Source organism: Ailuropoda melanoleuca, chromosome 14 (assembly GCF_002007445.2).
Source record: "Ailuropoda melanoleuca isolate Jingjing chromosome 14, ASM200744v2, whole genome shotgun sequence".
NCBI classification, from domain to species: Eukaryota; Metazoa; Chordata; class Mammalia; order Carnivora; family Ursidae; genus Ailuropoda; species Ailuropoda melanoleuca.
The window spans coordinates 12,671,457-12,693,411 of NC_048231.1; the positions used below are offsets into that span (position 1 = coordinate 12,671,457).

The 21,955-nt window shown below is 40.0% G+C and overlaps 1 protein-coding gene across 8 annotated transcripts in view; it reads left to right on the top strand.

Moving 5' to 3' along the window:
- The window catches only part of LOC117795977 (signal-induced proliferation-associated 1-like protein 1), a 242,094-nt gene that overhangs the window by 174,383 nt on the left and 45,756 nt on the right, over nucleotides 1–21,955 (top strand). For 7 of the 8 annotated variants that reach the window (XR_004620183.1, XM_034642448.1, XM_034642444.1 and 4 more), the window contains one exon: nucleotides 13,832–13,893. The gene's annotated coding sequence lies outside the window, so the exon portion shown is untranslated. Of the gene's footprint in view, nucleotides 1–13,831; nucleotides 13,894–16,359; nucleotides 17,713–21,955 lie in introns of those variants that run through there. The other variant, XR_004620182.1, reaches the window with a different exon arrangement.

A 21,955-nucleotide genomic window follows, 5' to 3' on the forward strand; every position in this document is an offset into this window, starting at 1 on the left:
CTCAAGCCCTGTCTCCCATGAATAGCCAGAGACCCATGTTTTCAACTCCTTTCTCGACTCTGCTTCCACAGCAGATTTGCCTGGTGTGGTAAGCGCCTGGCCAACAATGTTAGTGAGTAAAAGCAGGCCTCAGGGTAAGAAAAAATATTTTCCTACACTAAGAAAAACAGCAGAGTAAGTGGAGTGATAAATGGCGTTGACATAGGCTCAGGGTCGGGGAGACAGAGCTGCAGACAGTGGGCAGGGGAGCTCGCCGGCCCCATGCAGGCTTCTTAGGTCCGGCCGTTTGATGCTTTGTGGGAATGTGGGCCCAAGGTTACCAGATCTCCCAGGGTTTTTTTTTTTTTTTTTTTTTTAAGAAAAATTGTAAATGAGGATTTGCTCGTTAAACAGTCTGAATTTTAAAGGATGGGTTGAATTTTTTAAAACACTGTGTGGGCCAAAAAAAATATGTCTGTGGACCAAGTTCAGTATATAGGCTCCTAGTTTATAAGCTCTTTCTGTAAAGGCGCTTTATGTGTTCTGTGCTATTATCAAGCACTCCCCTGTCCATCTCCCATTCTTCCCTTCTGTCTCTGTTCACCTGATGGGAGAACTTCCCATCCACCCAGTTATTTAAGTGAGGAACTTCCAAATCATCATTGACACCTTCTTACCTCATTGCTTCTTTATTTCGGAGAGAGATCTGGGTCAAGGGAAAAGCTTTTTATGAATGAAGGGAGATTTGGACTTGTTAATAGCCAGAAGGGACAAAGCTAAAGGGAGGGGATAATGGACAGAACCCGGGACATTCACTGGGCGGGGGGATCCAGGGTGAGAATCCAGCTGTCGGACCTACATGATCTGCTGTGATCTACCCTTCATTATTTCCCAATGATCTTATTTTAACCAAAAACAATTATTTTTTCTTTTTGTGTATGCAGATATCGTATTTCCTTGAATTTCTTGAGGAAATTTATTATCCTTTTAGAAACATGTTCTTTGTTTTTTCATTTTAACTCTCTTTTCTTTGGCGTTCTTGAATTAGATGTTTCTTTCCATGTTGCTGATTTTTCCGGGGTGGATAGTGATTGTGTTGGGGAGGTAAAACTTTACCTAACTTTAGGGTCTCTGGCTGGGCCTGAGAATTAAATTGACATGAGACAAATTAGAAAAGCATACAGTTTTTTTTTTTTTTTAAACATGTACATGGGAGCTTTAGTAGGAAAATGAAGACCTGAAGAACTGTTGGGGCCTGTTTCTACATTAGGTTGTGGAAAAGAAACTAAAATGTATGGGGAGGCTAAAGTAAGATAATAGGCTTATTTTTGAAAAGATTTGTTTGTACAGATTCTTCTCACCTCGACTCCCTATCTCTGGTGATCAGAATGTCCTTTTCTTCCAGGTACAGAAAGGGGAGTTTGCATATGGGAGTTTTATCTCGTGTTCTCAGGAAGAAAAGGGGGAGGTCAGCGTGCCTTTTGTGCACTTGTGGTTTTTTAAAGTCCAAAAAGTCAGTATACCAAATCGGCATGTTTCGGGGTGTCATGTTTTAAACTCCCTTGGTGGTTCCTCATAGATTTATTTGTAGTAAATGACAGAGCCGAAAGGTTGAATTCAGCATTTGTCGTAGAGGTTCTGTCCACCTGGCTATGTGTGTAGGCTGTGATTTACAGGAGCCGTGGCGGGTGAGTTTGCCATAAGCTGTGTGGGTTACTTGTCTTCTGAGTGCAGGTGAGCTTCGTTGTTAGTTATGTGGAACGTTGTCTAGCTTCTCTGGGGCGTAGAATCCAGCTATGAGACCTACATGATCTGCTGTGATCTACCCTTCATTACTTTTATTTCCTAAAGGCCCAAAGGATCACTGTGAGTGTTTCTCATGGCTTTAATCCAGGGGCTAATACCCCCCAATACGTTCTCATGGGGAAGGGACCGATGCAGGTGTCATGTTCGTTAATGACCCGCCTCACCATCCAAGGTGTATTTCTGCTGACCTTAGTTTGTTAGGTTTCCCGCAGTCTCCTAGGAACATTTATTTGGAGGTCCATCCTCTTGTTTCTAAGGGGTCTTTCAGTTCTGTTGGATTCCATTTTCAGTCAGCTTCAGTATGCTTTCTATTTCTTACACTTTGTCATCACTCTGATCTGCCAGTGCATCTGTACTGGGATTTCCTGTAATTTCTGTGCATTTATTTGTGTTTTTATATTTCTTACAAAATTTGAGATGGGAGGAAGGTCAAAAGGTAAATTTGTGAGCTACTAGCAGTTTTGAGCCAGAACTCTCTTATTATACAGTTTTACCTTTCTGTTTCTGCTCATGCAGTTTTCCCTCAGTCCCCTCTCTGTCGACAGGCGTCGAATGTAGTTTGCCATTTACTTTTGGTATGTTTATGGCATTGCTCATGAGGTTCTTGGGTTTGGAAGGTTTTTGCCCTGTCGTTCTGCGTGGGAAGTACTATTAGGGAAACTTACAGCTCAGTAGCTCGATCTCATGCCTAGGTTCAAAATTGGGATCCTGTACCATGTAGTAGCCATGTCACCTTCAGCTTCCCTGACCCTCCTGAGAATTGTGGGCAATAGTAGTATGTGCCCCTTAATGGTGTTGTGAACAGTTAGATGGGATAGACAAGGTCAAACACTTGCGACACTTTAGTAAGTTCTGAAATACCGTGAGCTGAATTAAAAAGGTCAGCTGAATAAGTTCTGACCTCGACATCTCTGCTGTGGTATGGCCTTCTCTGTTTTGCCCAGTTTTCTTCCTGCTCTCCTGCCCCTTCTCCAGACCCCAAGTTAGAACTCCTCTTCCCCTGTTCTTGCCACAGCATTTTGTCATACTGGTACTGTGGTGCCCTTCTCTCAAGTCTGCTTCTGTTTTAGTCAGTGGGGAGTGTCTCCGTCACTGGGTGTGGTCTTCTGGTAGGCCAGTGATGCCCTTGTTTTCCTAGGTAAACTGAATTAAATTAAGGTGTTTCTTTCTTTGTATGACCAAAACCTTTAAAACTCCTAGTGGGATTCTCATTTTGCCCAGCATATCAGTCAAGACTGTCTAGAGAAACAGAATCGATAGGAATACACACCTATGCACATACGTATATATATTATACATATATTTACAGTGTATTTTCCCCTGGTTTGAGAAATAATCAACACACATCACGGTATAAGCTTAAGGCGCACAGCATGGTGGTTGATTTACATATATTGTGAAATGATTGCCATAACAGGTTAGCTAATGCCCATTTTCTCATGTAGGTAACAGTTAAAAGAAAGAAAAAAAGGAAACAAAATGTTTTCCTTGTGATGAGATCTCTTAGGATTTATTCTCTGAACAACCTCCCCTTATATTATACAGCGGTGTTACCTGTAGTCATCATGTTGTATATTTCAGCCTTAGTACTTATGTATCTTATAACTGGGAAATTGGAAGATTGTACCTTTTGACCACTTTCCTCCAAGTCCCCCCCTCCCAGCCTCTGATAACTACAAGTCTGATTTCTTTTTCTATGAATTCAGTTTTGTTTTGTTTTGTTTTAGATCTCATATATAAATGAGATCATATAGTATTTGTCTTTCTCTGTCTGACTTATTTCGCTTAGCATAATCCCTTCAAGGTCCATTCATGTTATTGCATATAATAGGATTTCTTCTTTTTTATGGCTGAGTAATATTCCCTTGTATATACACACTGCAGTTTGGAGGGACACTTAGGTTTATTTGAAAGAAGTGGCTCATGTGTTTGTGGGGGGTACAGGTCTGAAATCTGTGGGGTAGACCAGCAAGCTGAAAACTAGGGCAGAAGTTAATGCTGATGGTTTGAGGAATTATTATTCTTCAGAAAACTTCAGTCTTTGGGATTAATGCCTTCAGCTAATTGGATGGGCCTTCCCACATTATCAGGGGGTAATCTCTTTTACTTAAAGTCAACTGATTATAGCTGTTAATCACATCTACAGAATACTTTCACAGCAACACCTAAATTAGTGTTTGATTAAATAACTGAGCACTGTGTAGCCACTATGAAATTATCACTCCTAATGTAGGCTTAACCAGTATAGAAAGACACCATGTGATCGGTTAAGCATTCTGTCAGTAGATTTGAGGCCACCCGTGCTGATGTCATCAAACATCCAATTGAATATTTATGCTTCAAGTTCTTAACAATTCTGTTTTTAGTGGCAGTAAAGCGTGTACGGTGATGGTGAGGTCTGTGCATGTTTATCCAAATTATCGGAGAAGGCTGTTCTCTCCCATTTTGAGTAGTTATAAATATGACATTTATGATTTGAGCCTGTTTCCTTCATGCTTATTTTTAGTGAAAAAGATCTGTATATTGGCTGAATTTCAAAAGAACCTGGTTATTTAGAATTCAGGCCAAATGCACAGTTGTTACTGTAGAGAGGATAGCAAACATTGCCTTCTGATTATTCAGTGTTCTCTAAAGGAAAGAATGACAAATTCGTGTAGCAAAATTATGGCTTAATAAATTCAGTGACTGGTAGACTGATACACTTAGGGCATACCCTTGAGAATGAAAGCAAATGCTTTCCCTGGCCTACTGCTAGTGTGGGTCCCAGCACTTCGTTTTGTCTCTTACCCAGTGTAATTGCTTTTTACATAAGGAAAGATTGTTACCTCCGCTTAAAATAGAAATCTCTTCTATGGGCTGTGGAATTGCTCTTTTTAAAATAATGCTGTTAGAAAGCAAATAAAAAGCATTAGAGGTGAATCAGGTAGAACTGTCACTTGATGTCTCTATGTGACTTACGATTCGTTTTAAGGAATCCCATATAAAATATAGACTATAAGAGTCTAAGTTCTGAACACTATTTATGACATTTAAGATCAAGAAAAATACATTATATCTTTGATGCCAAGTTTAAAATGCATAGCTTAGGATTTTTCCACATTGTTGAAGTGTGTGAACCTTACGGTGTAAAGTGACTTTGGCTTTGACTGTGGTTCCTTAGGGAGCACCTCCCTTGACCCTCCCGGCCAGGTCAGCTGAACCACCCACCAGGTCACACTGGTGGGTGACACCAGTGTTGATCACTATTAGAGGTTTAATGCTACAACTCTGAGCAGTTGTTTTGGTACAGATGTTTTGTTTTTAATTTCATAGTATTGACTTGAGAAGTTATTACTTTTTGGAGAAAGTTATACTGTCATAATACATATTTTTAAAGGAATCGGTAGTCCAATTGGTACGAGCCTAAGAGAAGCAATCTCCTCTGTCCTGGTAGCCGACAGACAGAATTAACAGGGTTTTTTTGGTCTTTTCTTTAAATATATATATTTTTTCTTTTGAAAAACTACAGTGTGGATGATGCATTCTCAAGTGTTTTAATTGCGCTTTGGGCAATAAGTATCTTCTTCTTTAAGTAACAACCGAGAGCTACAGTTTTTTGTTTTGTTTAGTCTAATGTTTGCCATGGGCTCAATATTGTGTGCAAAGCTGTAGAGAATTACATTATTATCTCTTGGAGGACCTAATGGTCTATGTCTTGGAAACATCCACAATACCGAGCATAGAACCGTAGGAAGCTTCTAATGACTATTAAATGGTATTGACCCAGCCTTTAGTGAATTTGTAATCTAATTCATTAAAATTTTGTATGTAACTAATTCCTTGTTGTACAAGTATTTAGGGAGAGTGTCCCCTTGAATTTTCCCACATTCATGCATTTAGCATCTGGTTCACTGATTTTGCTGCAAACAAAACCACATTTTATTTTCCTGTTCTGTTGGAATTTGGGTTGTTTGCACTTTTCTGTGGTTAGGAACAATTGTATTTGTCTCTGGGTGACAGTTATCCTGGTGACCATAAACTCAGGAGTGGAATTATTGGCCACTAAGATATACCCATGCTTGACTGTGTTCCAAAGTGATTATACCAATGTACAACTCCCACCTGAGAGTCTGAACATTTGCACTTCTCCACATCTGTGGAACGCCACATCTGTGCCATTGTCTCACTTGTTAAATTTACTCAAGACGATGGGTGTGTAAATGTGCTTTTTATTTGTGTTTCCAAACTAATTACTAAAGAAGATATCGTTTTATGTATGTAAGGACCTTTTATATTTTCTTTTTTAACTTTTGTCCATTTTTCTCTTGGATTATCTTTCTTAGAAAGTCATAAAAGATCTATTCTAGATACTTATTGTTTTGTTGGTTATATGTTTTATAATTTGTGGTTTAGCCTTTTTTTATGGTGACTTTTTTTTTTTTTTTAAAGATTTTATTTATTTATTTGACAGAGATAGAGACAGCTAGCGAGAGAGGGAACACAAGCAGGGCGAATGAGAGGAAGAAGCAGGCTCATAGCGGAGGAGCCTGATGTGGGGCTCGATCCCATAACACCGGGATCACGCCCTGAGCCGAAGGCAGACGCTCAACCGCTGTGCCACCCAGGCGCCCCTTTATGGTGACTTTTAATGAACAGAAGTTTTTTTATTTTAATGTAGAATGAATTTCTTTTTCTTTATGGTTTTTCTTTTTAATGTTGCTAACCTATTCTGAAACTGTAAAATACTATTTTATTGTCTACTAAAAGTTTTATAATCCTGCCTTTTATATGCGAGTCTTTAGTTAAATTAGAATTGATTTTTCTATAGAGAGTGGAATAGAGATTCAATTTGATTTCCCCCCCACATGAATAATACACCTGTGCAAGTACCATTATTAAATAATGCGACCTTCCTGTATTAATCTACAATTCCTGCTATGTTGGAATTGATAGTTGGTAGGGCAGGTGCCTCCCTACCATCTTCTTATGGAGCATCTTGATTCTTCTTGAGCCTTTCACTGTTCATGTAAACTTTATATATAACCACCTTGTCTTGTGCCTTGAGAAGTCCTGTGGCTATAGATACTAGTGTGTGTGTGTGTGTGTGTGTGTAAGCAAATAGACATGTATACTCCCCACCTCTGTCACTATGAGAGTGTCTCAGAGTAGTCCCCACTGGCAATGAACCCATCTAGCACTTGGGATTTTGATTTTTAAATACCACTTTCTCATAAAAGGAACCAGGACTCCTTGGCTCGTTTCAGGGAAAGAAAGTACAAAATGAGACTGAAACGTCTATTTTCAGAAAGTTAAGGAAATGCTCAGAGAATGGTAGGGTCATTTGAAAATGACCTAGAAGCCATCTTGTAGGGGTTTCCACTGGCCAGATCTGGGACAGGTTGGGTTACAAAATAGATAGTGGTAGTAATGAATTTTAAGAAAGAATAACAGTGCAGGCATACCTCGTTTCATTGCGCTTTATTTTATTGCAATTCACAGATAATGTGTTTTTTATAAATTGAAGGTTTGTGGCAACCCTGTTTGAGTAAGTCTTTTGGCTCCATTTTTCCAACTGCATTGGCTCACTTCATGTCTCTCTGTCACATTTTGGAAATTCTCACAATATTTCAAGCTTTTTCAGTATTATTATATTTGTTATGGTGATCTGTGGTCAGTGATAATTGTAACTGTTGTAATTGTTTTGGGCCTCATAAATCATGCCCATATAAGAGGGTAAATTTAACTGATAAATGTTGTGTGTGTTGTGACTGCTCCACTGACCAGCCTGTACTCATTGCTTTCCTTCTCCTTAGACCTCCCTATTCCTTGAGACACAACACTTTGACATTAGACTAATTAATAACCTAGCACTGGCCTCTAAGTGTTAAGGAAGAGTGGCACGTCTCTCACTTTAAATAAAAAGCTAGAAATGATTACGTTTAGTGAGGAGGGCATGTGGAAAGCCGAGATAGGCCAAAAGCTAGGCCTCTTGTGCCAAAAAGCTAAGTTGTGACTGCAAAGGAACAGTTCTTGAAGGGCATTAAAAGTGCTACTCCAGTGGACACATGAATGGTAAGTAAATGAAACAGCCTTATTGCTGATACGGAGAAACTTCTAGTGGTCGGGGTAGAAGATCAAACCAGCCACATTCCCTTAAGCCAAAGCCTAATCTGAACAAGGCCCTAACGCTCTTCAATTTTATAAAGCCTGAGACAGGTGAGGAAGCTGCAGAATAAAAGCCTGAAGCTGGCGGAGGCTGGGTCATGAGGTCTAAGGAAAGAAGCCATCTCCATAACATCAAAGCTCAGGGTGCAGCCCCACGTGCTGACGGAGAAGCTGCAGCACGTTATGCAGAAGATCCAGCTGAGATCATTCCTGAACGTGCACTGAACAAGAGGTGTTCAGTGTAAACAGCCTTCTACTGGAAGAAGATGCCATCTGGGACTTTCACAGCTAGGGAGACATGAATACCTGGCTTCAAAGGCCAGGCTGACTCCCCTGTTAGGGGCTAACACAGCTGGTGACTTTCAGGGGAAGCCAGTGCTCACTGACCATTCTAAAAAATCCTAGGACCCTTCAGAATGATGCTAAATTTACTTCGCCCGTGTTCTCTAAATGTAACAACAAAGCCTAGATGACGGCACATCTGTTTACAACATGGTTTGCAGAGTATTTTAAGCCCACTGTTGAAAACTGCTCAGAGAAAAAAAGTTTCCTTTCAGAACATGACTGCTCATTGGCAGTGCCCCTGGTCACCCAAGAGCTCTGATGGAGACGGATAACAAGGTTAATGGTTTCATGCCTGCTAACACAACATCCATGTGCAGCCCACGGATCAAGGAGTCATTTCAACTTTCAAGTCTTACTATTTAAGAAGTGTATTTCATAAGGGCTATTGCTGCACCACAGATAGTGATTCTCCGATGGATCTGGGCAAAGGAAATTGAAAACCTTCCAGAAAGGATTCATCATTCTTGATGCCATTAAGAACATTCATGATTCATGGGAAGAGGTCAAAATACCAACATTAAATAGCAGGAGTTTTGAAGAAGTTGATTTTAACCCTCATGGAGGACTTTGAGGGGTTCAGGACTTCAGTGGAGGAAGTAACTGCAAGTATGATGGAAACAGCAAGAGAATGGAATGAGAAGTGGAGCCTGAAGATGGGACTGAATTGCTGTGATCTTGTGATCAAACTTTAAACTGACGAGGAGAGGCCTATGGATGAGCGAAGAAAGTGGTTTCTTGAGATGAAATCTTCTTTTTTTTTTTTTTTTAAGATTTTATTTATTTATTTGACAGAGAGACAGCCAGCAAGAGAGGGAACACAAGCAGGGGGAGTGGGAGAGGACGAAGCAGGCTCCCAGTGCGGGGCTTGATCCCAGAACTCCGGAGCCGAAGGCAGACGCTTAACGAATGAGCCACCCAGGCGCCCCTAGATGAAATCTACTTCTGGTGAAGATGCTGTGAAGATTGTTGAAATGACAGCAAACGATTTAGAATATTACGTGAACTTAGTTGATAAAGCAGTGCAGGATATGAGGTGATTGACTCCAGTTTTGAAAGAAGTTCTGCCGTGGGTGAAATGCTATCAAACAGCTTCACAGGCTACTGAGAAATTGTTCGTGAAAGGAGGAGTCCATCGATGCAGCAGATTTCATTGTTGTCTTATTTTAAGAAATTGCCACAGCCACGCTGACCGCCAGCAAGCCACCACCCTGATGAGTCAGCAGCCATCAGCATCCAGACGAGACCCTCTACCAATGAAAAGATGGCGACTCACTGAAACTTCAGATGATAGTTAGCATTTTTCAGCTGTAAATTATTAAGTTAAGGTATGCTCGTTTTTTAGACATAATGCTATCTCACACTTAATAGAGTACAGCACAGTGTAAACATAACTCTTATATGCATGGAGAAACCAAAAAATTTATTTGATTTGGTGTATTGTAATATTTGCTTTCTTGTGGTGGTCTGGAACTGAACCCACAGTTTCTCCAAGGTGTGCCTGTATCCGTCATCACCTGTTGAAATATATATATTTAAAAGCATGAATCTCTGATTTGAGTTCAACACCACAGAGTTCATTCTGGCCTTTCTTCTTTCTTTCTTTGTTTTGTCTCTAGCCTCAGTTATAGTCAAGACAGTGGTCTCCGAAGATGCTAGGTTAGCTTTTTCCCCTGCATTCCCTTAAGGGTGGTTAAGTTGTGCATTTATCATGCAGTCCATTTGTCACTGATTGTGTTTCATTTTTAATTACCCCCACATACTGGTTGATGCTAATTATTTGCTTTTCTAGATTTTGTGAAGCATTACCATGTTTATGAATGTCAAAACTAGATAAGACGGTGTATTTGGAGACCCGTCACTCCCCTCTGTTCCTTGTGTTCCATTTCCACCCCCCAATTCCTACCCTAGTGGCTTTGTAATACTGTACAACAAGATTCCAACTTAATATAACTGATAGGTTCCTCTGCCATCTCAGTCTTGGCTTGTCCACCATGTTCTGGCTGCCGCAGATTCCTTGTTACTTCTCAGAGAGGACTGGCTCGTTCCTGCCTTTGCACGTTCTCTCCCTCTGCCTAGAATGATGCTCTTCTCTCTCTCCTTACCTTGCTCATTCAAAACCCACTTCAGCTCTTGCCTCTTATGTATGGGAAAACTTCCTTTCCTCACCCTTTCTCCCCACTCCTCCTCCATAATAATGCTCTCCTAATTTCTAGCTCCATAGCACTTGTGAATATTGTGTAACTGTTATGACATTTAACTTAAATTATTGATGCATAGGCTTGTCAGCCTCTTTATAACTGTGAGCTCCTTAAAGAAAGGAGCTTTATCTTTGTGTTTCCAGCATCTAGGTCAGTTTCTGGCACATATCAGTTATGCAGTAAATGCAGTACAGTGAATGGATTTCACTTTTTTTCATTTATGTTTTCTTTATTCCTTTGCTCTTTATTTCACTCATGATCTTAAGCACCTGCAAATAGAATGTGAATCCTTATGATGTGCCCATGATCTTGTTCTTCATGGTATCTTTGTATTCTCTGCCTCTCCCAATATATTTGGGCATAACCCTGGTAATTTAACGGTGTCCTCTGATCCCTGGGATGTTACGTATCTAATTAAATTTTAGACATGGTATGGATGGTTAAGACGAAGACAAGGTGTAGAAACTGTTTGAAGTATGCAGACCTAGAAAGTCAAGACTATTTTATCTGTCAGGTTTGCTTCCTCAACTGGAAAAGCTGGAAAAAATTGTACTGGAAACGAATCTATTCAGCAGTGTTCTAAGAGCCCTAGTTATCTAGCTTTTAAAATGTCATTATTTTTTGCCAAAGGGCACATTCAGTGACCTTCCAAACTGTGTTTCTAAGCTGCTCATGTGACTTTTATTCCGTGTATAGATTATCCAGCAGATGATATGAAAACGTGGGGCTTATTTCCACCAGTTTCTCCATCCACCATCTGTTACTCTCCTCCCTCCCTCCAGATGTGTGTTCTGTCTAATCAGCGCTCCTTAGCCACAGCCCCACCTGGAGCTCCGAGCAAAGGTTGGGTTGCTGGGCAGACATCACACTAGGATGTGCCCGCTGCAGGATGGCGCGTTGTGGGGGCTCAGGGCTTGCTGCTGCTCAGAGTAGTTGATGTTCAGGGAGCCTGGGCTTTGAGAAAGCATCCACTTATGCTCCTGGCCTGTATTCTTTATTTATTAAAAAAAACCAAACAAACAACTTTTTACTTTTTTATATAAGTGTAACACATATAAAGATAAGTAAATTATAAGTGAGCCCTTTGATGAATTTTCCCAAATTGAACATGATCGTGAAACCACCACTCAAATCAGGGAATCCAGTATTACTAGTGCACCCAAATTCCCTGTCCCACCCCTTTCTCATATCTTCTTACCCCTCCTCCCACCTCAGAGGTAACTATTATCCTAATTTACACAGGTTTACCTATTTTTGAACTTCATAAAATGGATCATCTAGTATATTCTCTCATGTGTCCGGCTTCTTTGTCTCAACGTTATGTTTGTGAGATTCATCTGTGTTGTTGTATTAGTTATGAGTCATTTATATTTATTACCATGTAGCAGGCAAATTACAGCATGTGGGTTGGCTGCTTGTTTTTTAAAGTTTTATTGGTACAAGCCACACCCATTCATTTACATAATGTCTATGTAAATGTACTCCAGATGCAAAGTTGAGTAGTTGCAACAGGGCTCCGTGACTATATGGTCCAGAAAACCAAAAATATTTCTGTTTGACCCTTGCAGAAAAAGCACACTGACCCTTGCTGTAAAAAATATTTCATTATCTGAATACTCAACAATTTGTCACTGAGTTTTGGTTATTAACATAAATACTTGGCAATTATGGAGTGTGTCTTTGGGGCTATGCGTGTGCACTCCGGGCTCCGCATTCCCCTGGGAATGGAGTTGTTGGGCTACTTTGTAAGTTTCTGTTCTGCTTCATTAGATTCTCCTCATCTGTTTTCTGGCTCACTCCCCCACCACCAGTGTAGAGAGCTGAATTGCTGCACATCCTAAAACTTGGTATCCTCAGACTTTCAGTTTTAGCCATCTTAATCAGTCTGCCATTTTATCTCATTGTGGCTTTGTTTTGTAGTCAGTGGTAATGAATGAGGTTGCGTACCTTTGCATATGCTTATTGACCATTTGGGTATCTTGTTTAGGTGGCCTTTGTATTGCATTTTTATCTGAGTTTTTCATAGATTTTGAACAGTCCTTTGATGGATATATGTACTGCACATATCTTCTTCCGTCCTGAGACTTGTGCCATTATGCTTTTAATGGTGTTTTCATTTCTGTGAACCTGAAGATGATCAGAATACGCCACCCCAAAATATGCCACTTGCACAAGGATTATTTTGAGTGAAGGAAATTGAGAAATAGCAGATGCAAGAAGGGTTCTCTTTCCTTCCCCCTTCCTGCCTGAAAATGGGGGCATAAATTTCCATTTGTAAAGATGCATCACATCTCTATACCAGGAAGAGAAGAACCATTCTAATCACTAGAGGAACTTGGGTCCGCATAATCTTACTAAAGGGTCCTATCTACCATATAGTTCCTGGTCGTCTTTCCACAATTTATCATCCTTAGGAGCCCCAGTCCCCTTTTCCTGTCTAGTCACTTCTGCACAATTTATTGCCCTTTATTAAGATGGTATTTAAGCCCCTGGGTCGAACTGCTTCTTTGGGTTTTTACTTGTTTTCTGTGACATCCCCATTAAAAATATTAACATCTGTAAAGAAACTTACACCTTTTCTTCTGTTAATTTGTCCTTGTCAGTTTAATTAGCAGGCCCCTAGAAACTGAATATGAGAAGATAGATAGAGAAAAAGTTATTTTCTTCCCTACAAACTAATGAATGCCCACAACATTGGCACACCTTATATACACTAAGGAAGGTGAAATTAGACATGGTATTTGTAGATACGTGGGCAGTACCTGCCCTCAGCCTTGTCAGGGCACACCATCCCCAGGAAATATTATAGCAGAGATCAATTTTTATGTTTTTAAGTCCTTCTTAACTAAGAGTGTGATTTGCTCTGTTATTTGTCCTAAGGTCTGGATAGAGACAAAGTTCTAATCTTTCACTTTCGAATATTCAAAACCTTTCCAGGATCTTGGAGTCCCTGGTTCTGTGGGTGTCTTTCTCTAGTGTTCCATGGTATTCTGAATATTCAAAGTTTAAATAAACATGCAGTATCACATATTTGAATCCAATATGTGTATTTATTCTGAGACCTATTCCCTCGTAGCCCTGAGTTTAGAAATTTAGAAATTGAAGCTGTTTATCTAACTTTAATTTGCAGTGATTCAAACAGGGTAGATGTGTTTTCTAGGGGATAGACAACATGATTTTTGAGGTCCATTTAATAATTGTGTTTCTGTTTCAGTTTTACAAAGTGGTTTGCCACTTTCAGAAAAAAGATAAAACTTTTTTTGTTTTTGCAACTATTTTCTTTTAATGAAATTCTTGTGCACTTAGCTATTTTTTTGTTTTTAAACTTTTTTAAAAGTATTTTTTATTTTTCTTTTCAGGTTATTCACTATTAATATGGATGCTGTTGTCTAAATTTCTGCAGCCATGGCCCGAGAATATGGTAAGTACTGTACTGCACTTCCTGTGACCCACATACTTGAAAATGTGTTGACTTTGTGTCTTTAAGTTTCTCATGGGAGCAGTGGAAACCTAGAAACAAGGTTTTTAAAAATCTTTTCTCAAAGGGATCGATTCATTTGGTCATCTACTTTTTGAGTCTGTAGCTTTATATATAAATTCATCATGATGCTGACTAATCTCATCTTCAGATAAACACAGTCCTGCTCAGGCTATGCCCAGTCACTACCAGCAGGGAGGACATTAGGGTGGGATCCCCGTTGTGCATCCCATCCATCTGGCACATAGGAGCTCCGGGGCAGGGCCCTGGTTGGGGGCAAGCCCCTCCCTGCTTTGTCCATGACTGACCCCTCACCAGTAAAGCATCAGCCAGTGTTGGACGTTACCTGGACAGAAGACTGGTTTCAGGAATGGTCGGGTTATCCTGTCCTAGCCAGTGAGAGGTTCTGGCAGAAGTCTTCTCATACCACAGATGGCTACAGGAAGAGCCTGCCTCGCTTTCTCTTCCTCTGGATGTTCTGTTCTGGCATGAGATGGGCTGTGGCTGTGGCCTGAGCAAGAAGCGGCGCTGGGCAGAGGACAGAGAAGTGAGCCCTGAGGTCTCCAGAAGTCCAAGCTTTTGAGCCAGTGCATTTCCTTTTTGTTGAAGCCAGTTTACACTGGGAGCCAAAACATCCTAAGTGATTCACTTAATCTCCATTTTATTTTTAGTAATCCATTAGTTTCTCCCTGGGGAATGTGGGAGTAATTGCAAAGCAAGGCAAAATAATACCATTCAGTTAAACTGGCAGGGTGCGCTCGTGCTGACTGGCACCGTCTTCACTCTGAACAGTTCACTGAGAGAGTGAGTTAGTGTTCAAAGACAGGAGCATAAAATCTATTGCTTTCACTCTCTTTTCCCTCCGGAAGGTTTTGCCTTTTAATCAACCCTCTTGGGCTGTGAACTCTGAAAAGGGTCTTGGCCTACCCGCCTGAAAACCAGCTCCTGTCTCCGTGTGTATATGGCAGCATGGGCCTGTTCTTTGTGTTTTCTTAGGACAGCCTGTGCCCAGGCTCCTGAGGCCTTGTTGCTTTTGTCCTTCAAAAATGAATATGAATATTTCAAATGTAAAAACAATGGTATAAGGAATAATACAAATACCCATGTATACTCTCCCTGTAATACTCTAGAGAAATGGAATGTTAACCAGTTCTGTGGAACAGTAAAAAATCCAGGGTCGTGCCCCCTAAACGCAGTGCCTTTCTCTACCTCCGAGAAACCACTATCCTCATCCTATACCTTATTTTTTCCATGCATTTGTCTGTACTTTAATCACATTTGTGTAGTATGATTTTTTTGGTATGCTTTTTAACTTCAGGTAAGAGTAGATACTCTATGTATTTGTTCTTTAATATCACAGAAGAGAGTTGGGAATAAATTCAGGATCATGGAAAGAGGTCATAAATTTGCTCTGTGACACTAGACATCCCAGTGATCTATACTAAATGTGTTAGACTTTAAATTGTTGAGTTTAATCAACATGTGGACAGCTTTTTATCTTATTTCCTAAATCGGTGTCTGGTCTGCTAGTGAGTTCCCTTTCTTCACCTGCTTCTGCCCTCCCGTGCAGGCTTGGCTTGTGTGGGACCAACCCTGTCATCCTTGGGCTATTTCCTAGTGTGGCCTGTCGGCTGCTTTTTTATTTAAATAGCTCGAGTCATCCTGTGCTCAGAATGCTGGCTTTTGGCAGACTTAGGTAAATCTGCCTTTTCCTGCCATCACACCTACAAAATTTACTTTTGTGCACTCTCAATCGTCAGTTTGTTCCTTGTACGGTGGCAGCCGTTCCAGAAGAGGCATCCACTCCTGTGAACAGGTTGGGAAGCACGGTACTTTGAAACACAGGACCTCAGTCCCTGGTGCTGTGTCGTTATTTCCTTTTGTACCCGAGCTTGAGTCTTTGAGATCATTTTGTATCGTTCTTGTTGGAAATAGATCTTAGGTTATTTAACTTCTGCAATCAAATAACTCCTTCTGTTGCTCTTGGAGGATTCATATTACCCTTTGTTCTTGTTTGGAATGTGGCCTCCACAGAACTAAATAGTCATTTCCATTCAGGGATCATTAATCCTTTCAACGTGGGGACATAATTACTGATAAAGTGTCAGAGAAAGATTTATGACAATCAGAAGAGAATTTCTTTCTCCTTTTTTTTTTCCCCAGGATGTTATTTTTGTTTAAATGTTTGACGTGTGGGGAAAAAAAAGTAAGCTCAGAAGATATTTCCCCTAAATTCATGTATATTGTATACACGTTACAGGAAGGAAAACAATAATATCTTTTTGCGAAATCAAATTGGGGTTTTTGTGCTGTGTGCGTGCATTTTTCTGTTGTTCAAAGAACGGGTCCTCCTTTTAATTTTATTTAGATGTAACTATCTTTAGCTTTTTTCCCCCAATGTGGACCCAGGATCTTAAATTAAAATGTTGCCAGTGTGAGAAGATTATAGCCATCAGTGGAAACGTCCAATCAATGAGACCCTTGTGAAAAGAGCTACTCTCCCATTGGAAGATGACCAGAATTCAAGATTGCATGCGCCATGTTGTACGTCAGGTCAAATATAAACACAAGAAATGCAAGATATTTACATTATAACCCTGTAGTATGTTTTATGTGCATTTTCTTATTTTAAAAATTGAGTGTTGCAGTTGCTTTTTAATGGAAGAAGGTGGTTGAAATTTTTCTTTGAGAAATCAGTACTGTGAACTGATGTTTTTGTTTTGTGTGTGTGTGGAATGGTATCTTCTTATTTATTTTTTTATATAAAGGGATTGGTAGGCTTGGCTTGATTTTATACCTCAAAATGAAATGGTGCCTTTGTGGGGGATGGTCCATGGGGCTGAGAGAACTGCTAGACAAGTGACTCAGACCTATAATTAGGTCTTGCTTTCCGCACCGTTGTTGACTTGAAAGCACTGGCCATAGACCATTTAGTCTGGGAAAGCAATACATGAATCATCTAAATTGGCACAAATTATCTGGAATGCTACTAAATGTTTTCTATTCTTTATTCTGATTGAGGGAATGAGAAAGGGAGACTTGTTCTTTGAGTTTGAAAGGACTCTAGAGGATACATATACATCGCGGAAGTGGACAGAAAGCAGTTAGTAGTCGACATTTGTAAAACAGTTTTGATTGTGTGGGTTAGCTTTAGAATTTTCCTCCAAACTCTGTATCCTGACCTTTGGTGAACTGTTGGCCTGTCTTTCAGGAAGGGGAATCCAGGGCTCTCTTGTTGTCTGGAGCCTCAGCTTAAACTCCACACCACAACTGAGGTTGGGGGGAATCCTAGAAGTTTATATTGTGTTTATTTTGCTTCCTTCTAACTTGTCCCACTCATCAGTGTCTCTCATATTTAGGATAGAATTTTGTGATCCTTTTCTTCCCTTTCTCAAAATGAAGGGTAAGCAGACTTGTTGAGACCTATTAGGTACCTGGCAATGAAGCCGGTGAAAGTTGTTTTCTATCTTCATTAAATAATAAGTGTACTTTGTTTCAACTTATTTTGTAGCAAAAACTTGAAAATTATCATATTCATTCTCAACTGGTGGACATCTATAAGTCATTTAGGTTAAAGGTAAGAAGAAGACTTATTTAGAAAGTAAGCCTTTTAATTTTTTTTCCTTTTGGGTTTTCTCTGATGGTGCATTAGGGGTTTTGCCCAGTGCTTACTATCTTACTGTGTCTGCTCTAAAGAGAAAAGGACAAGCAGATTTATCTAATCTATAGCAAAAAAAACCAGATTTTCAACTTGTAATGTGAGTTGACCTGTTGATAATAATATATAATAAATATATAATAATATATAATAAATCTATATATAATATATAATAAATCTTTATTTTCATTTTGGAATACATGCAAATGGGCATCACGTAGGAACACATCTTTTGACAGGAAGTAGAAGAAAGCCACCGCTCACCGTGTAATTTTGTATTTTGTGGGCGTAGCTACTGTTTTGTGTCTGTGGGTATCTTTGCACAAGCATGTGAGTTAGGTTGTTTCTGTTCATTTAGGGCATTGCTCCTTGTTGGACATTGCCACATTCATTTTGGAGTTGTTGAAAATCAGGTGTTCAAATTATAAAATTATTAGTAGCACTTATGCTGAATTAAGTTGGTAGATTTTAGAGTGAGTTTCTAAGAAACTGGTGAAGTATTTCAAGAACACCCTTGACAAAATTCTGTATTATGTGGTTAGTTAAGCTTTTTTCCCTAAAAGAAATCACAAAGACCTTCATATTTGCAGTTTAGGTTATGTTTATGAAGAACGCCTGTTCATGAAGAACTGTGATCCTGTTTGTCACGAGGACTTGTTTAGTACCCAATTAACCTTTCACTTAATCTCTTTCTGCAATTAGGAGCCAAGAGACCATGCCTCAGTACTAATACAAATCACCCAGTCTTATTACCCTTAGTTTGCATATTGTGTAAATAATTGGGTCATTAGCCAATACATAAACAGAGGGGCATGAAAGGTGTATCTCTAGTGGGAATTTAACATCACTTTATGGTTTCCAGATAACTTTCTGTAAATTATTTCTTCCATGGCAGTCAGTACCTCTTGTTTAATGGGTGCAATGATTTGTAAAACCTCAGTTAAGAATTTCAAAGTTCTTAATGAATATAAAAATACCTAAACGAGTTTTATGTTTGATTCTGTCCTATCCCCTCAGGAGCAGATGCCTTCTAACTTTGTGCAAATGAAATCTCAGTGTTCTGAGTGAATGCTAATCCCTGATGAACACTTCCCATCTCATCTTTTTTTTTTTTTTTAAATTCTCAGACTAATTAAATAGAATTAGTCTGGTCTGAGGGTTATTTAGGTGCCCCTTCTGTAATCTGGAGAACTCTGCTAAACTGTGTGTGAAGATAGACCAGCTGTCTCTGTTTCTGTCTGGATATTTGACCCTATTCCTAAAATTTGATAATGTACCCCCTGTACTACGTAAAGGCTTTATTTAAAGATGGCGGTACCAGTTGATCTCCATGCTCTGCAAGTGTGTAGAGCTTACTGGTTGTAAAGATTTAGGCCAAGGCCCAGCAGTAAGTGCTGCTATAATTTGATCCTTTACTTGTATTTTGATGATCATTTGGAATAACATCCATTCAGTTGTATTTATTCAAAACATGAAGAAAATCACATCTAATACCGTCTCCCAGCATATTTAAAAAATAAATTTAATAAAAACAATACATGCTTATGAAAATGTAAAAACAAATAAAGATAGAAAGGAAAATGAGAACCATGTAGAATCGTACCATCTGGAAGTAGCTGTTACTAACATTGGCTAATAATGTGTTCTCACAGAACACAGAGCACACCATTGAAACAGGGATAAATCCCTCACCCCAGTTGTGAATAAAAGACTGACAGAAGGTAGTGGCACCCAGAAACGCTGAAATACCTCTATGTCGTACGTGGTAAACCTAATATCATCTGAACTGCGGCCAGTGTTTTATTTCCACAGGTTGTTGTTGCTTCATCGCGGGGTAAGGAGATAGCTGGACTGGGGCCCACACTGGTTACCTTTTGCTACCATCCATTTTTAGGGAGAGATTTTCCTGAGTGGGGCACGTTTCTTGTTTTTCTTCTTTAAGTGAAGGAGTATTGTGAAATAAGCTGCTTTATGGAAAGAGTAGAAGAATAGGATGCCTTTAAAAGAAATGCCTTCTGCTCCCCTGATAGACAGATAGGAGAGAAGTCAGGCAACCGAAGGCTGTACGTGGGAATTCTCCAGGGATGACTGAATGTCAGAGTCTCTCCTGGGCTTGCTTTTTTTCAATACGGCATATCTGTCCCCTGCTGCCTCCTCTCTGATGTGCCTCGTCTGTCCGCCCCCCTTCCCTGTCCTGTACCAGCTTCACACAGCTGAGCAGCGTGACACTGCAAGCCCGAGGAGTTCTGCACTGACTGGGACCTCTGATTATCCCACTCCAGGCTTCGGTTTACAATAACTTGGGTGATTGGTTTTCAAGTCATCACACCACAAAAACTCAAGCAACAGACGTCTCCCTGGATCTGAAAGTGTTTGTCCTTTGTGGTGTCGTGATAGTTTTCTGAGCATTTGTTTGCTGGCCTCCTTCTTGGAGGCCCAGAATAGCTCAGTATGCCACAGCCCTCTCAGCTTCCAGTGGGCTGCTTTCAAGTGTCCTTAACTGAGGCATTCTCCGGGAGCAGTGATGTGCTCCAGCCCGTTGGCCAGCAGTGACCCCCCTGGTTTCTTGTCCTGAAGCCATTGTGGTGTAAACAGAACAAATGATGAGAGCTTTGTCCTTTGGCCTCTCTTCCAAGTGAAGAGTGTAAAAGTTGTTTTAGAGGAAGTCTGCATTTTGTGGTATCATTCAGTTTTGGTGCTGCGTCTGGTTAAATGTTAGCCTGGAATTCTTTGGGAGGCTCACCCCTGGAAGTGAGTGAGGATTTTTGAGAGAGTGTTAACGCGGAAGCTGGGAGGTTAGTGAGAATGTTCTTTGTTACACAGCAGCAGCTGGCAGGTTTCACTGTTGCCATTGCAGCGTCTTGAAAGACCACAGGATTCTATTAGGCAAATATTGCCAGGTTTTACGTTACTTGAGAAGTCTGTATTATTGGAAAACACTCAGACTTAGGTTCATTGATGTCACAATGTGTTTTTAGTTTTAAGCACCAAATTGAGATCTTTGTATTTCAGTGGTTGAAGAAAGCAAATTTTAATTTGTTTTTAAAAGTCATTAATAAATAATAATCTTATCTTTTCTACCTTTTTACCTGTGGGGCATTTAGATATCACACGATGATGTTCAGTAGTTCTGAATTATTGTCTTCTTTTAAGATTTTTTTTTTTAAATTTATTTGTCAGAGAGAGAGAGAGAGAGAGCACAAGCAGGGGGAGTGGCCAGCAGAGGGAGAAGCAGGTTCCCCCTTGAGCAAGGAGCCTGATACAGGGCTCCATCCCAGGACTCTAGGATCATGATCTGAGCCAAAGGCAGACACTTAACTGACTGAGCCACCCAGGTGCCCCCGAACCATTGTCTTTTTATCTACAATGCTGGGATTGTGTGTCAGTTGATTTTCTTGGATAGCACACATTAGATTTATTTCAGGCAACTTTTCTCAGCCCCAGTGCTAATGCCATAAATAAATAAAGAACCCTCCCCATTTGTTTATTTGCTACTTATGCTCTTAACAAGTTAAAAGACTATCTGTCAGTGGGTTCCTGATTTTATTAAGTTTACCACTCCACAGAAGGACAGCTTGAGGAGTTTTTTGTTTTTAGATATGATTCCAGTGTAATCTCTTTTTGGAAAGGATTTGGATAAGTCATTTTCAGTGGGCCTCTCAATCTTCTTGTTCCTTAGAGCAATCTACCTTTTTCCTTCTCCACCTCCACTTCTTTCTCCTTTTCGGATGAGCTAGAGAGATGGAGATGGAGACTGGGTTGGGGGAGAGGTAGACGTGAATCGGTTTGACTTTTTCTAAGTGGAGGATGAGAATAAAATCGAGTTCAAGTAAAGAATGGAGTGGTAGACTTGATCTGGGAAAAAAATTAGAGAGTAAAGAGTTCGGGTGAGGAATTTGTAGTCTAAAAAGTAAATCACCAAAGGGAAATTGCTAACTCTACCATTACTCCATCAGCTGTTTTTTCTGTTGACGTCATTTGTACCAGGTAGCCACTATTTCCTGACCAGGGTCTGAGGACAGCTTTTGAGCAATTGTTCACTTGTCAGTGGTGGGTTGTTGTTTTTTCTTCCCTTGTAGTAGTAGATGCTCAGTTAATAGAAAGTTTGACTTGCTGACTTAGCGGGAAAAAAATAGTCTGTAAAATAGCCATTCTAATTTGCTACTAGAAGAGTTCCTCCTTCATTAATTCTGTGAGAGGGCTAGGAAATGAGTGGAGCACTTTTTTTAAAAAATTGAATCTTCTTCCCAACTGTTAATATGCCTAGATCTTTCTTTTTTTCTTTAAAGGAATGAAAAGTGTGAGAAGTTATTCAGGTTTCAAGATAAGAGGGTACACTGTGGTCTA